This window comes from Nicotiana tabacum, chromosome 4 (genome assembly GCF_000715075.1).
Source record: "Nicotiana tabacum cultivar K326 chromosome 4, ASM71507v2, whole genome shotgun sequence".
In the NCBI taxonomy this organism is placed as follows: domain Eukaryota; kingdom Viridiplantae; phylum Streptophyta; class Magnoliopsida; order Solanales; family Solanaceae; genus Nicotiana; species Nicotiana tabacum.
This window is the reverse complement of record NC_134083.1, coordinates 141928038-141941207: the sequence shown is the minus strand read 5'-3', so window position 1 is coordinate 141941207 and position 13170 is coordinate 141928038. Positions and strand designations below refer to the sequence as shown.

General features: G+C 35.3%; 1 long non-coding RNA gene across 1 annotated transcript; it reads left to right on the top strand.

Moving 5' to 3' along the window:
- Nucleotides 1-3097: 3097 nt before the first annotated feature.
- LOC107796728 (uncharacterized) lies at nt 3098-7610 on the top strand. The gene is made up of 2 exons (XR_012708980.1): nt 3098-3452; nt 7106-7610. It is a non-coding gene; the product is annotated as an uncharacterized LOC107796728 (long non-coding RNA).
- Nucleotides 7611-13170: the final 5560 nt, after the last annotated feature.

Sequence of the window (13170 nt, the reverse complement as noted above, 5' to 3'; positions counted from 1 at the left end):
CGAGATGTGGGCCCCACGGGCGATTTTTAAGCTAAATTTCGGGTATTTTATGGAAAATTAGCATTTTCTTATGGAATTAATTCCAATAAATTTTATTGATTGAAATGAATTATTTGTGACTAGATTCGATGCATTCATAGGCCGATTTGCGAGGCAAAGGCATAGCAGAGTAAAAAATTTCACGCTCTGAGGTAAGTAACAGTTTTAAATCTGGTCCTGAGGGTATGAAACCCCGAAATTTTGTGTCATATGATTATTTTGGAGTTGACGCACATGCTAGGTGACGGGCGTGTGGGCGTGCACCGAGGGGATTGTGACTTGGTCCGTCCCGTAAAAATTGTAAAGCTGAATAACTTGTTGATAGTTATGTGCCCTATATGTGTTGTGGAAACTTGACTATAAGTCATGATAGAAACTATGTTTAGGCTATATGTTGGTATTGTTAGGACCCACATCGGTCGTGTACATATGAATTATCTGTTTAAATTGTTGTTTTGTACTTAGTCACAACTTACTTGATTATTTTATCTCAGTCTCTATTGTTCATTATTGATGTATCATATCATTGTTATTTGGGCTGATCTTATGATTGTGGAGAGCCCAGGAGACTGAAGAGCTTTATGACTGAGTGAAGTCGAGGGCCTGATTGTGAGTTATTATACTATAGCACGTGATTTGGCCGTGCAACACGTGAGTTGTCCGTGCGGATCCTTATATTATACTATAGCACGTGAGTTGGCCGTGCGGATCCTTATATTATACTATAGCACGTGAGTTGGTCGTGCAGATCCAGATATTTATATTATGGCACGTGAGTTATCCGTGCAGATTATAACGCTTGGGCTATAAGAGCCCCTCTGGAGTCTGTACTCCCCCAGTAAGCGCGGGTACCCATTGAGTGTGAATGCTGAGGGCTGAGAGTCGAGTGGATAAGTTGTTGTGATGAGTGGAGTGATTGTTGGCCTGAGAGGTTGTACTTGCTTTTCATTTGTTGTTGCACTTAGTTGCTATCTGTCATTGTTGTGAAATTCTCTAAAAGATTTTTATATTCGGATTACATGAACTTGAATAGTAATCATTATTTGACTTAAACTATCGGATTTGAAAGCATGTCTATTCTTTGCTGGAATTACTGGAAATGAATTGTAACTGTGTAGCTCATCATTATTTTTAGTTCCTTATTTATTATTGTTACTTGCTGAGTTGGTTGTACTCATACTACACCCTGCACTTCGTGTGCAGACCCAGGTATTTCTGGATATAACGGGTGTTGATTCTTTCGCACAGTTGATTTTCTGGAGATTCAGAGGTAGTTGCCATGTTTTCGCAGACCTTGTCTCTCCTTCCATATCTCCTCGCTTACTGTATTTGGTCTTACACTATTATAGACCTTTTTCTTTTGACTTGTATCCATATTAGATGCTCATGTACTCAGTGACTCCAGGTTTTAGGGAGTGTTCGTATCAGTATTTGGGGGATTATGTATTATATTTAAATATTATATTTTTCGGACTTAAAAGAATTTGTGGTTCATTGAGATTTTCGGCTTGCCTAATACTGAGATAGGCGTCATCACGACAGGTGAGATTTTGGGTTGTGACAGGCTTCATCCTCATCTTTAATTTCAGCATCTTTATTACTCAAATCCATAAGAATGGAATCAAAGGTGTCAAGATGAGAGAGAATAGAGGTACCTTCACCCATACGAATTGTATAAAGCTTGTACATCAGGTAAAGTCTATTTTTCACCGACCTCTTTATATATAAGGTTTTCAATTTTTTTCACATGCCTTTGGCTGTGGTTTCTACAGAAACTTCACGTAAATCCTCATTTGAGAGATTTAAAATGATACATGCTTTTGCCTTTTTGTCTATGATGGCAAACTCCGCATCCGTTATTTTATCCGACTTTTTCTCCTTTCTTTGCAACGCCAAATCTAAGCCATCCTGAATTAGGATAGTTTCCATCTTTAATTGCCACATTCCAAAGTTTGTACTTCGATCAAATTTTACAACATAAGTCTTTGTTAAAGTCACATTGGCTACTGAAACAAACCCGGTTAGATCCGGCTCTAATATCAATTTGTTAGGATCGGGAACTCGTGTAGTGCAGAATTTAGTCAAACAATGTTATAATGACAATAACAAAGACAATGCAAGTTGATAATAACGGCAATTAAAGCATATAAACAAGACACAAATTTAACGTGGTTTGGTCAAAGTGACCTATGTCCACAAGCGGAGAGGAGCAATTTTACTATACCAATAAGAGTACAAAAGAGAGTACAAAATTAGAGTAAATACTCTAATTAATCTCAAATACCCTAAGGGAATAACCTCACAAGATCACTCCAAAGAAAGAGTTCACACAAGTGCTTCCCAACACTTAACTCTCATACAAAACACTCTTAATAAAGGAAGAAAGAAAGAAACAAGAAATGAAGAATCAAGTCTTGTTGGTGTGTATAAAATGAACTAATGACCTTTCCTTTTATAGGCAAAAAAGCCTTGGCCTCTTAAGTGTAGACTTTGTTGGCAATATTCTTAGAAAAATAAAAATATTGCATTGTGTGGTGGACATCATTTTGCCAACAAAGTCTACACTTGGCCATATTACATATTCCCTTGATCCTCACTGTAGGATGATTTTTCCTGCAGAGAATTTTGAAATGCATATAGAGTTGAGATAAAATTAAATAATTTCTTTAGACCGAAAAAAAAAGACCAAAACTTTTGAGGAGGAAAAATCAAAGAGTATAATATCGACAATGTAAACGTAGCCGGTCAATTAAAGACATTATGCACTTACAAATATTTCTATCTATTTACCAAAGTAGCGAGGGCTTCGATGTTTAAACTAGAATCTTTTTTAGCAAGTTCCATATTTTTGTTTTTCCTTTTTACTTTTATTTTGCAAATTCTTTTTGTGTGTTTTTTAGATTGTAGGATTATAACGAGCCTTTTAGCGTAAATTTGAAGTAATTGGATCTTATGGTTCAAATACCGGTGCTTAAGAAAAAAAACTTCAATAGGAATATATTCTACTTTTGTCTATTCACAATTCCACATAAAAGTGAAAAATAGAGTTTATTCTCCCACTTTCCTTTCTTCAATTCTTTTGAAGCTTCTGTTACAAAGCTAATTCCAGATAGGATTATAATTTAGGCACCAAATTTGGACTAAATCCACCAACAGTTGAAACTTGACAACACAACAAACTTTTCAACAAGCCAATGGTTGCCGACGGAGGAAGCATATACTCGTAATATAAAGACTAGTAGTAATTAATGGCTTATTATTTTCCCCTATTTTAAGCACAGAAACAAAGAAAAACGTAAAGGGTATAGAGAAGTAAACAGTAGAGATGCAGATGGGTAAAACCCTTAACTCGAGACCTCTTCAATCATCCATATTCTTGACTTTGTTCTCACTTTTTCTTCAATTGATTCCAGGTTTGTATCCTTCTTTTGCTAAAATTTTTAGATACCCATTTGGATTTTGTGTTGAAATTTATACTAATCTTTTTTTTCCTGAACAAAAAAGTAAAAGAATATCTATGCTTGGGATTTGTAGAGGGACGACATAGAAAAGTTTGTACCTTTTTCTGCTAAATATTGAGATGCCCAATTGGATTTTGTGTTGAAATTCTCAAATTCATATTAATTTACCCTTTTCTTTCTTAAAAAGAGAATCTGTATTTGAGATTTTTAGGGGGATGATATAGAAACGGTTGTACCTTTTTATGCTAAATCTTGAGAAACCCACTTGGATTTGTTGTTTAAATTCATAAAAAGTCTTTTGTTTTGCTTTGTGAAGTCTATAGAAGGAAAAGATTCAATCTTGTGTTAGGATTGAGTTGAATGGGTTATGAGCCTTTTAGATTTTGTGTTGAAATTGAATTTGGTAAAACTGTGATGTATTACCATAGACAAACCAAACTTTACACCTATCGAGCACTTAGGAGAAGGAGCAGTATGTCTACCCTCCTAAGCCTCAGAACAGAAAAAAAATAACTAGTTACAAAACTGTTGGATCAGATATTTACATTTGCTTGCTTTCCTAGAGTTTTTCCTACATTCTATTCTCTCCACTATTTCTTTCTTTATCTGTTCTGTTGCTATATCTGTAGTAATATATGTCCCTCTGAATTGCTTCCAGTTCCTCGCCTGCCAAGTATGATAAATTCTTGCTCCCAGTAATGCAGCTGCTATTTCCTTCTTGAATTGTTTCCAGTGCCTCCCCTTGATCCATTTTAAGCATTGTATAGTATCTTGCTTTTGTGTTCTGATGCCCGTCCATCTTTCCAGTGATTCTTTTACTTCCAGTGTCCAGCTACATTCATGAAATAGATGCTTATGTGTTTCCCTCTTACTATCAGTGCATAGACAGCATGTCGCATCCTCCACTTGGATATGCAGCCTTTCCATCCTTTCCTTTGTAAGCAATTTGTCTTGACTAGCCAACCACACTATAAACCTATGTCTTGGCACTTGGCAGCATAATTGAGTTCCATATCATATCTGCTTCTTGAAGCCTGTCCATCTCTCCCAGTAGTGCAATGTAGCTCTTGTTAACAGAATAGCACCCATTCGAGGTCAGATTGTAGACGTCGCCTGTGTACCAGCTAGTCATCACATCTTTGAGAGAATTAAGTTTCTTCCAATACCAGCTACTATCCACAGGAGGTATATGAGTCCAAATATCTTGGTTGCCTCTCATATACAGTCCATGGATCCATTTAATCCACAATGTATCTTTTTTGCATGCTATTTGCCATATTAGCTTTCCTACAGAAGCAATGTTCCATAGTTTGCAACTTTTCACATTGAGACCTCCATACTTCTTTGGTCTACAGATTTTGTCCCATGATACCAATGTTACTTTCCTCTTTCCTTCAGTACTTCCCCATAGGTATTCTCTACACTTTCTGTCTACTTCTTTTAGTATACTCTGAGGCAAAACAAAGACTGCACCCCAAAAGTTATAAACTGAAAACAAAACTGCATTAATAATTTGCAATCTCCCTGCATATGACAATGTTTTTGCATAGGCACTTATAATCCTGCTTGTTATCTTGTCTACAAGCTGGTGGCAATCAATCTTATTCCACTTCTTAGAGGAAAGAGGCAATCCCAGATATCTTATTGGCAAAGTGCCTACTGAGAACCCTGTTAGCTGTACCAATTGATTCTTGATGTCATCCTCCATACCTGCCATAAAGATGCTTAACCTTTCCATGTTCGCCACTAAACCTGTTACTTCACTAAAATGAGCAAGGGCCTCCATTAGTCTAGAAACAGATTTCATGTCTCCTTTACAGAAGAGCATTAAGTCATCGGCAAATATTAGATGGGTGAGTTTAGTCTGCTTGCACATTGGGTGATATTTAAAGTGAGGCAGCTCTCCTATCTTCTTCAAAGTTCTTGAAAAATACTCCATAACTAGCACAAAGAGTAAGGGTGACATGGGATCACCTTGTCTCAGACCTCTTCTTCCTTCAAAATATCCATGCCCTTCTCCATTAACCTTAATTGAGAACTTTGTAGATGCAACACATTCCATGACTATTGCTATGAATGCTCTTGGAAAACTGTAGCCTTCTAATGCTTCCGCAATAAATTCCCAACTAACCATATCATATGCCTTCTTTAAATCTATTTTCAGCATACATCGTGGAGTGGTCTTCCTGCTATAGTGTCTCAAGATATCATGACAAACCATCACATTATGCACTAAAGATCTCCCCTTGACAAAAGCAGCTTGGTTCTCTGCCACAATACTTCCCATTGCTTCTCTTAGTCTGACACAAATCATTTTAGAAATGATCTTATATAGAACATTACAACATGAAATTGGTCGAAAGTGACCTGCTTCCATTGGTACTTCTATCTTGGGAATCCGGGAGATCAGTGTAGCATTTAACTGCTTTAAGAGATGCCCAGTACTAAAGAACTCAAGTATAGCTTGAGTTATATCTTCTCCTATAATCTGCCAGGTAGCCTTAAAAAATTCACTGCTGTAACCATCAGGCCCAGGGCTCTTGTTCCTGTCAATATTACCCAGTGCTTTCTTTACATCCATCTCATGATATGGTTGTACTAATCTCAGTTGTTGCTCTAATGTCAACCTTTTCCCATTGTGCAAGATACTCTTAAATGCTTTGACTCTGTGATTTGATTTCCTACCTAGCATATCCTGATAGAAATCCACCAAGATCTGAGCTATAGAGTCAGGCTCAGTTTGCAACTGCCCATCTTTATTCTTCAGCTGTGTAATAGCTTGCTGAAGCTTCCTGTGTTTGATCACAGAAAAGAAGTATCTAGTATTATCATCACCCAGCTTGATCCACTTAGCTTTACTTCTTTGCTGTAAAAAAATCTCAGCTAGGTAAGAGCTCCTTCTGAACTTCTGGTAATTTTCCTTCTCTTGTGCCTGCAGCCGTGCCTCTCCTGGCTTCAATTGCAACTCTTTCTGAATTTTTTCCAAGGCCTCTCTATCTTCATTTGCTTCAGTCAGTATATTCCTGAAGTGTTGTCTATTTAATTCCTGCAAGCTCTTCTTTAACTGTTTCAGCTTATACACAATTTGATACATCTTGTATCCCTCAACTGGTTTGCTCCATATTTGATCAATTCTGGATAAGAACTCTGGGAGCTGAGCCCATGTGTTGCAGAATTTGAATGCTGTTGAAATTGAATTAATATATAAGATTCAAGAGTTTTCAAGTGGTGTGCAAATTTGCAATTTTAAGTTTCAAAAGCTTAATTTTGTTGCTACTATTGTTTTTTGATGTTATTTTCTCATGGATTTGCTTCTTAGGGGACTTTATAAAGTTCCAATCTTGCCCTCCAGTTGCTCCAGAGACTGAATTCTCTATTCTGATTTGATATGTTAATTGCAATTTCAGCAAGATCAATTAAAAATCATATTTAGGGTTATTCTTGCAAGTGCCTTGTTGTCTATGCTCCTATAGGTTTAGCTATAAATTTGTCAATCCCATATCTGCAATATCATAACAATCCATGAGAAATTAAATAAATGAAGTGTAACTTGATCTCTATTTATGAGTAAACATGCTGAGTCATCCTTCATGGTGTTTATAAAGGTTTGGCAGATACCTCAGTAGCATCTACTGAAAATAAAGTGAAAAGTCATTCATCCAGAATTTCCACCGGAGTGAGAGTAGCTATTGTATTACTTGGAATTTTAGCTGCTGTTGGATTTTGTTATGTCCTTTTCAAGATATGGCAGAAGAAGAAAAGGGAAGAACAGCAAGCTCGCCTCCTAAAGCTCTTTGAAGAAGATGATGATCTTGAGGTTGAGCTTGGGATTCAGGATTGAGATTATATTTTTCTCCTTCTATAACACAGTGCGTTTTAGCAGAGGTGCGAGCACTGCCATTTTCCTTAAAATTGTGTTTATTTCTTTTAGTTTGTCTCAGCAAACAAAACTTAGTCTTTGCATGTGTATAGTTGAAGATGATTTAAAGATTTTATTTTTGTCTTAGCTTGTAATGTATTTTCCTAATGGTATATGTGATTTATTAATAAACCCTGTATTCCTGCAACACTAAAGCACCTATTATCTGAAATGGCTACATTCACATGAAACTTCTCAGGAATGTAAATGGTTCTCTATGTTCCAAGGTCAAATATTGATGGGGTATACTATGTTATGATGGAATCAATGAATCCCATGTACATACATTTCTTCTCATGTCCTCAGCGCTTAGTACCAATATGTTGTCAACTTGTTAACCTGGCTTCTCTGTCAATGTGAAAGGACATGGCATAACTTTGTTCAGCCAACATGTGGGTGCTTGGCTCTAATCTTAGTATTATGAACGTTACAGTTTCTATAGCACCAGGGTATCTCTTTATGCTTCAGCCATTAATCAATGAGGTCAAGATCTTCTGTGGGATATTTGGGGTGCGTGTTTGAATGAAGACACTTACCGTATCAAAATTCAGTTTCTGTCCAGGTGCCTTCTTGTTGTCCTTTAATTGACTTGGTATTTGTGGCCCGTAGGATTAGCTATTAAAGTGTCGTAAGGTACATGTCAGTAGCTAGTAGCATGCGATTTTGTTATTTCAATGACATGTGCCTCTCTACCTTTTTTCTGTAGTGACTTTTGAATCTACCTATACATCCCATCTAATGTTAAAAGGGTCAAAAAACAAATTTCAAAGTTATTCTACTAGAGTGTACAATTGTAGTAGCAGGTGATTGACGTCATCAGAGTTGATATGTAGCACCTATTACATAATGTTCAGGTCCCTTCTTTTTAGCTTTTCTTGCATTAAACATGCTCCATTAGCTGCAATCCAACAAAAAACCAACTGCCTTAAGGTCAAGCTCTAATATTTGTTTGTTTGAACTTTGAACAGACCAGAGAGTAAATAGGACTGTGACAAAATAGATATTTGTAAGAAGACAGCTATGCTGGTGGTTTGGGTCCTAGATACATACACATTGAGTTGTGTTAGCATATGGTTGGTCTGAGTAGGATCCACTTATTAAGTAGAATTTAGAACAATTTATTGTCAGTTTAGGGGTCTCAACTGCTGGATGCTGCAGAACAGTTCCTTAATTCTCTATCTTGTTGGTTTTCTCCTGCTAGTATTGGTTGAAATATTTGCATTTTAAGGTTAACCAAGTCTAAAACCTTCAGGGTTGCATGGTAATCGGATGGCAAGTGTCATTTGGTAATTACAGTTTTCATATAACTTAACCGACTCAAGGGGAGCCTTGGAGTAATAGTAAAGTTGTCTCCGTATGACCTATAGGTCACAAGTTCGAGCCGTGGAAGCAGCCACTAATGCTTGCATTAGGATAGACGGTCTACATCACACCCTAAGGGGTGCGGTCCATTACCAAGGCCTGCGTGGATGCGGGATGCTTTGTGCACCGGACTGCCATTTTTGTTTATTTTATAACTTAACCGTCTACTTTGCTTCAATATCTTAAGATTGCTGTCAAGATAAGAATGCTTAGTTTGTCTGATGAGTAATATTCATCTAGATTCAAAACATTCCTTCTTCCATCTCCAACTTTTCTTCCCAATACTTTGTGTTGCGGGTACTGCATTGTTATTGAGTTTTAGTTATATGTATATAATATTTTATGTTTTTGTATAAATTGTCGCTTCACATCAAAAAGGCGAGCGCTTTGCTGCGCGCCTCTCGCCTCAGTGAAGCGGGCCCTGGTCGCTATTTGTCGCCGCACGCTATCCAAAACACTGGTTAGGCATCTGGTTCGGATGTCTGCTGTTTTCTTATTCCTAGCTTTTCTGATGAGCTCAGTATATGGGGCGATAAACTTTCTAGTTGAAGCTCCATTTTGGAATTTATGCACTTCTCATTGTTGGTATTTGTCTTAGTAATGACCCTGCTACATTGTTATGCTCTACAAATCTTATTATGATATATATGATTAGTTGTTATTGTTATCTTTGAGAATTATACTCATGTCCAAACTTAATATATTGCATAGTCGGGGCATTCATATTTGATAAAATGAAACATGTGATCAAGTGAGGTATTGTATATGAAGGTATTCAAGTAAGGTTCTTGTACCTTCATATATACTGTGATTAAGGTTTGCGTTCATACCACCCTCCCTAGACCCAATTTGTGGGATTTCACCGGGTTTGTTATTGTTGTTGTTGTGTCTTGTACCTTCATATGTTTACGATAAGATACCAATGACATCTGCTTATTTTTCTATTCCTTTTCGTGATGCTTTGCCAACTATCTAAAACTAAAAGGCAGTCCGGTGCACTAAGCTCCCGCTATGCGCGGGGTCCGAGGAAAGGACCTGACCATAAGGGTCTATTGTACGTAACCTTACGTTGCATTTTTGCGAGAGGTTGTTTTCACAATTCAAACTCGTGACCTTCTGGTCACATGACAACAACTTTACCAGTTACGCCAATTGTTTGAATATCTACAAAGATCTGTGTGTGATCTGTGTGTGACTGACTGTCTGCGTTTTGAATGCCTGCCAAAGGTGTTTGCTCCAAGTAAATTCTGTGGTCTTTGTCATATATATAGCTAAAACTTGTACTCCAATTGTGAGTTGACTTGTACAAAGTTTAAGCACGAAACATTTGAATGGATTATTATATTGTGTTTAGCAGTGAAGAATATTAAGAAAATAGATTAACATGTGAAAAATAGAAAAATAGAAAAATTAGATGAAAAGATGCCACATCAATTTACTAAACAATATAAAGTAGTACTACTAATTTATGAGGGTTTTATCTTTGATGCTTTATGGAAGAGATCATATTTTTAGTATATACAATATAAAAAGTAAGTTAATTAAAATGGGACTAAGGAAGTAGTTTCATGCCTAGTACAGTTTCTAATAAATATTTTTACAGAGTGGAGAGGAAACTACACTTTTTCTTCCCCTAGAGTTTAATTATATACGTTGTCAATATAAGAGATTTTTATATTAACAAATTACCTTTATGGGAGCGGATCTAAACAATCTTATTTTTTTTAACATGAAGAAATAAAGAAGCCATTGCAATTGTCGGAAAGTCTAGGCGTACTAACAACACAAAAATATATGGAAGGTTCAAATTTGTCATAGAAGGGGTACCTCGATTTACTATCTGTATATGTTATTATGTTATTATATAAATAAAGATATCTTGTAATAATTATAATTAAATTAAGAATTTGAATTCTAATTACTAATTAGAAATTAGAATTCAAATTCTTAATTTAATTATAATTATTACAAGATATTCTTAGTATTGATCTAAGTATCTATATATCTAAATCTAATTGAGTAGGTATAATAAGTGCAAAGAATGTAGAAGTGTAGAACTAAATAAATGGACTTATTCATCTCGTTCATGAGAAAGATATGTATGATAATAAACTTTATTATTTTTCTTCATTTCTTTGTCTTTTGTTCTTGTCTTCTAATTTTCTAAAATTAGATAAAGAGTTTCTTACAGATTATCGAAAGATTCGTTCGAATCCGACCCAAAATGAATTTTTATCTAAAATGGTTTTTCGGGAGATAGAGAAAGATACAAAACTCTATTATCTATATATTTGAATTTTGAATTATATACCTAAAACAAGAATAAATTCATTTTATTTTCCTAATTTCACGAAAGGAAGAACTCACTTTTGTTGATAAAGGCTTCTTGATTAGTAATCAGGAATATAGGTCAAAAAAAGAGTTATCCTCAACTTTAGTTTTGATTCTTTCTACAATTAAATCTTCTATCATCAAAGAAAGCGCCATTATTATCTTATTTACTTTGATTCCGATAAACCAACTACTGTTTTGCTACAAACACAAATAAAATAATAGAACTTAGTGCTCTAATTGATTTTGCTTGACTTTTGATTCAAAGAAAAAAAGGTGTGGAGTTTAAATAACTCACTCAGAATGCTTTTTAAAAGATTACGTGGTACAATTATGTTGAATAAACTCTTCTGGGATAAGTATTCAGCTGCTTGTGAACCTTCGAGTACTGTTTTATTCAATGTTTGTTCAATTACTCTTTTACCTGCAAATGCAATGTAGGCATTGGTTTCGGCAATAATGATATTCCCAACATACCAAAACTAGTTGTCACTCCACCGGTTGTCGGAGATGTAAGGATTGATACAGTCAACACCTTCATTTATCAAAAACAGTGCATAGTTGTAAGGATAATATATATGCTAGTATAAACTATTTTATCTGACTGTACGAAAGAAGACATAAATAGGTGTAGAACAAAAATAAATCAGTCAACACCTTTCATTTATGTCTTCTTTCGTACAGTCAGAGAAAATATTAGTCTATACTAGCATATGTATTATCTACAATCGCACTGGAATTTTTTTTTTAATAATCGATATAGAATTTCTTCAAACTTTGTTAATCACTAAGTAGTAGGCTTGAAGTTGCTTCTTTAAATTTTAATTACTTTTAGATGGAAAATTGTAATTGATGTAAATTATATAGCGATGCCTTGTTTGAATATTGTCTGTTAAGCCGTTAAAATGGGCTTGACCCATGAAGTCAGTTTAACTCAGTCCGCTATTTGGGTAGGATTGGGTTGGGATTTTTTAGCCCATTTCAAACTGAGACTTATAAGCCCGGCCCAAGTCAGTCTACTGGCCCTTGAGGCTTGACCGAGGTTGGGTCTGGGCCGGCTCGTGGGCCAAAAATTAATTAAATTTAAAATTAAATATTTAATATTTAAAAAAAGTAAAAACTAAAAAAATTATTAACTATAATACCCATTCCATAGTCTTAGATTGCCCATTTACCCTTCCACGTCAACTAAAATTTAGATTTTTGATATGTATGTAGTATGACAAGATTGGTTTTTTTTTTGCTTAATTAGCAACGAAGTAGAAAAGTTTTAAGTGGCCAATAATATTTTTTTTCAAAAAAAAATATTATTTTAAGTGGCCAATGATCAGTTTGGTTACTTTAATATATTATTAATAATTAAACTGCTTTTCAGTATAGAAAAATATCAAGTTTTAATACCCAAAGAAAATTGACAACACTAGCAAATTTCATGAGTTTTAAAATTTTTATGTACTATAATGATGAAATCAACAAATGATGTTAAATCTAAATTAAAAAATCTCAACATATAAACTTATCGAAGCAATCCATGAACACGAGGAAAGTAAAAAAAGGATTAAAAAAATATTCATGTAACGTTAAAAAGGAAGAGCTAGAGATATAGAGAATTTGCATTTCAATTACGAGATTCTTTGTCATATATCAAGATTCTTGTACGCTCTAAACAAACATAAGTCAATCATATAATTAAGTGATTATGTCACGAAGAAATATTTAAAGATTTGAAGAAATTATTTTTCTAACAAAATTGGAGGGCCGGCCGGCCCTAGCCCGCGACCCTCTTAGGACTGGGTTGGCCTGTCCATTTTAATGCTCATTTTGATGGCGGGTCCGTTCTAGCTCACCAAATTTAAAAGCCCGTAAGGTTTGGGCTAGGTTGGGTTGGGCTGACCCGTTTTGACAACATTCAACAGGGAGATAGGATAAAATTTATTATCATCGGAAGATGATGAAATAACCTTGTCTTGACGACATCACTTTAGGATATGAATTCTAAAATTAAACAATTGTTTTTGTCTAACAGAAAAATTTCTTCATTGATATCATGGCCTTAGA